This window comes from Juglans regia, chromosome 8 (assembly GCF_001411555.2).
Source record: "Juglans regia cultivar Chandler chromosome 8, Walnut 2.0, whole genome shotgun sequence".
NCBI lineage: Eukaryota > Viridiplantae > Streptophyta > Magnoliopsida > Fagales > Juglandaceae > Juglans > Juglans regia.
In genome coordinates, this window is record NC_049908.1 from 19,942,253 (window position 1) to 19,946,723 (window position 4,471).

A 4,471-nucleotide genomic window follows, 5' to 3' on the forward strand; every position below is an offset into this window, starting at 1 on the left:
ATTTTTGCAGAAATGAAGGCACTGACGGGGGATACGTTTTAAGAAAAGAAAGTCCATGTTCAAAGGAAAACCCCGTTCAGTGAAGTTTTCTACTTACGCACGCACGTATAGTATGTATGAATGATGAATGCATGAATGAAAATCTATGTTGTTATATTTTAACCGTATGAAGTAATCCTTATGATTCATTAACTCATTTTAGTTTTTAGGCATGTCCCTCCCCCTAACAGGAACTGAGCAGAAAGGACGGACACGGCCCATGGGGAAGAGCTTGGAAGTCTAGGCACGAGGTTTAACCGTACGAGAGACCTTTTATTGTAAGATTAATGTGTTCTGCCGTAAACTTCTTTTATTCTAAAAGCACATTTTACGATATAAACGTAGAGTCTTGCACCCTGGGTATGCAAGTAAAAAGTTTTAAATCGGACGGTAATTCCCGTCTTCCTTTATAAAAATATTTTACAAAAAGTCCAACCACAAGGACGGGCGTTACAAGATGGCATTTTCGTAATTTCAAGGGATGTCATGACCATATAATTTAAAACTATCTATACGTTAATATTTTCAAATAGTCCAAAGCTTCAACTCGTTTCTAGGGAAAATAGAAAACACAACAAAAAGAAAGAGGAAACCAAAAGACAAGGAGGTGTGCGACAGAGGCTCACTGTGACTGAAGGAGGTCGCGGCGAGGCAGGCGAGTGGGAGGTGGCCGAGACACGACGTCGGAACCTTGAGAGAGAGAGAGAAAGAGATGAGAGAGAGAGAGAGAGAGAGACCACGGTGAGAGGGAGGACTTACGCACCTAGTACGACGGGGAGCTACGGACTGGGGTCACCGAGGGCAGCATCCCAAGGTGGAGGCTTGTCCTCTTGCGACTTCTGCTGTCAGCAGTGTCTTTTGCGGCTGCGTGGGTAGTGGTTTAAGGGTAGTGGGCATTTGAGACAAAATGCTCTATTTTTGAGAGCCAAAACAGAGGTGCTTATGGCTTTGTGTGGGCTGGGCATGGTGGTGATCTGGGGGAGGAGCAGCGACGTAGTTGGCTTGGCTTCGGGGTGGTGAGGCTGCTGGATGTACAAAGGCTGTGGGGAGGCCATGAAGGTGCAACTACGTGGGAGGCTACGGTGTAGTTTCAGTTTGTTCTTGACTCTTGGTGATGGTTAAGCAGCGTCTCCGTGGGTGGCTAAGATGCGGTGCATGGTGGCAGGGATGGCTGAAGAGGGCAGCAGCGGCAACTTAGTCTAGGGTTGAAGATGAATGATTAAAGCATGAGGGATGTGCATGAACTGTGAAGTTAACTTGTGAATATATAGGTGATTGAACATAAAAGAAAACCCTTAGATAAATAGAGACGTGCATGAGCATGGAAGTGGAGTCGTGCGGGGTAGGGAAAGAGAACCACCGTGTGATCTTGTGTTTGAGAGGCAAGAAAAGTGTTGGTGGACGTATAAATATATATAGGAAAGTGAAACAGATAAAACCCTAGAGAAAGCAGGAAGACATGCATGAAGTGGGGTCAGAAAGAAAATCTCATGGATTTGGACTTTTTGGTCCATTTCAAATATTGGGCCCATGACTGGTAGTGAATAAAAAATAAAATGAGCTCTTCTTTAATTTTTCTTGGCCCATAAAACTATTTTTAGCCCGAATCAAAAAAATATTCCAAGAATTTAACTACAAAGGCAAGTCCATTAGAAAATTGATAACCGTTAAAAAACCAAATTGGGCCCATAAAATAGTACTCAAAAAATTTCAATTGGACTTTTCACATACTTAACCCAATATATATATATATATATATATAAAGGCTTGGCGCTAGGCCCGAGTATTATAGTAAATGTGCTTGTTGCTCTTTTGACTTTGTTGAAACAACTTTTCAGTACAATCATAGATTGTGCAACTACTGTCCACTTCTTTTGAAAAAAAGTAGGGTGTACTATTAAAAAATTAATTTTTTCATATGAATCCATATGAAATTTTTCAAAAGAAGTACGGATACTTACGCACTCTATATTGAAAATATCATTTCTCATTCTTAAAGCCCCTCCACATTCTCGAGTCATTATTCATGTTAAAAGACCTATCTTGGTTAGATGGCTCACAACCCCCCCCCCCCCCCCCCTCTCTTGGTACTCTGAATTAATTAAATATTGATACACCTCCAAAGGTAATCTCAGTTCAACATGTTGTGGGACGATGCAGCAATTCGAATCTTGCTTTCTTCCTTTTAGCATTAAACATTTATCTCTTACGTTGTCAGAGTAAATGAAATTACCCAAGTACCCCTGTGTATTCAGAGAAATATTCACCAATTCACTTGAACAAATTTGTTAGATCTCAATCTTGCAATTATTTAATCAAATGAACATGTAAAGTGAATAAATAAATTGCATGACACAATAATTGGTGATAAAGGGAAATCCTTTAAAGGTAAAACCGTATGGGACAACCAAACCTAAAAAAGTCAATTTTATTATTTGAAAATCAAATTACAAGTAAGTTCTTAATTACAAAACTTTTGTCAATTGACTCTCTTAGTTAACCAGACAAACGATCCATTTGTCTTCTACCGCAGTAGCAGACAAAACCTCTAGAGATCTTCAAATATTACATTTTCTCCTGTAACTCCAGTGACTGAAATTGAATCAACAATCCTCCAATTTGGAGCACGATCACACTCAAGGAGAGATGAAAAATAAGAAGAAAATTCTCAAGTGAATTTTCTCTCTTAAGCACACGGAATATCTTCTCTCTATATTCTCACTAAAACTCCTTAGGTTATTAATAAACCGAATCCCTTTAAATATAAAGTCTGGAAAGAGTTCCAGTTGAGGTAGGACTCTGTTGATGAATTTAGTCTATCGCTAAGACGTCTACTGATGAATTGCTAACATTTCGCAATAACTCTTCACTACAGTAACTAATTCTAGTTCAGCTTCTGTTTTGGATAAGTGCAAATTCTTATGGACTCGATTTTCACATAATTGACTTATCTAAACAAATTCTATGACTTCTAAATAAACTTAATAATGTTATAAATAAAGTTAATAAATATTTTACATTCATCCATAATTACAAACACAATGATAGGATAAAGCTTATCATTTTAGTCACTTAGTCCTAGCCAAAATCTTGTATTTACATTGAACAAAGTAAAAAGAAAATAAGAAATCCTTTAAAATTTCATCAGTGGACGCGTGGAAGAGGAAAGACTATGAACATTAGGTGTGGATAAAGCTTTAAATTTTCCTATATATTGACTTTGATCTTTCTCATGATCATGTCCATTTCATTAAAATAGTATATATTCAGGGGATATATTTTCTAGCTAGCTGGGGCCAATATATGTGACATTTTTCTCTCCCAGTGAGGCGCCGTCAGCTACGGGTACTTGTGGTGCACGTTAATATAAGCGGCGATAATCATGTATAGGGGAAAAATAAATCAATTTTTCAGGCAAACTATATACAAAACAATGTGAATAAAACGGTTGTAAAAAGATTATTTCAAGTTCTTCTTTGAATTTAAGGACAAATATTTTACACTAATTCCTTATTTGTGTCCACCGTGTACGAGAAGAAAAAGATAAAAGCTAATAAACAAATAAACTTTAAATCCATGCATTGTAATATTCTTTTTAAATTCTCTCAGTGGAAAGAATATGACAACTAAATATGACAGAGCGTCCCCACCTTATTTTTCCGAATGCTACCTGCAATTTCTTTAAATATCAGTGATCTCGTTCTTCCTTTGAGTGCAACACAAATCCCAATACCTCATTCCACATAGACTAGCTACTCATGGCCGACCAAACTACTTGTTTTGTCATCCTCTGTTTTCTGGCACTGCTTCTCGTGTATAGTTTAAGTACTGATGCTAAAATTCTCAACATTACCACTGATCAATCTGCTCTTCTCATGTCACCTGTGGTTCCAGACATCATTGGGTTACAGCCTTGAACCAATCTAACAATGGTCTTGTAGGAACCATTCCTCCACACATAGGAAACCTTTCATTTCTTGTCAACCTAAGCATCTGGAACAATAATTTTCATGGCTCACTGCCAAACGAATTGTCTCATCTTTATCGCTTGGAACTCTTGCATTTCGGATACAATGAATTCAGTGGAGAAATCCCATCATCTCTATTTAATAGTACATCTTCATTGCAAGAAATTGTACTTCAAGATAATCAGCTTTGGGGCTCCATACCATCCTCTATCTTCAAGATGTCTACCTTGAAAGTAATTTCTCTCGCAGAAAACAAGTTTTCAGATCCAATGCCCTCCATTTTTTTCAGCATGTCTTCACTGCAATACATTGATCTCATCAATAATAAAGTATCTGGTACACTACCACTGGAAGTAGGGAACTTAACCATGCTTACATAGCTAAACCTTGCCAATAACCACTCCGAAGGTATATTTATTATTTAGTCTTGATTGGTAGGTTATGTTGTTAATTATCGGTAAGTA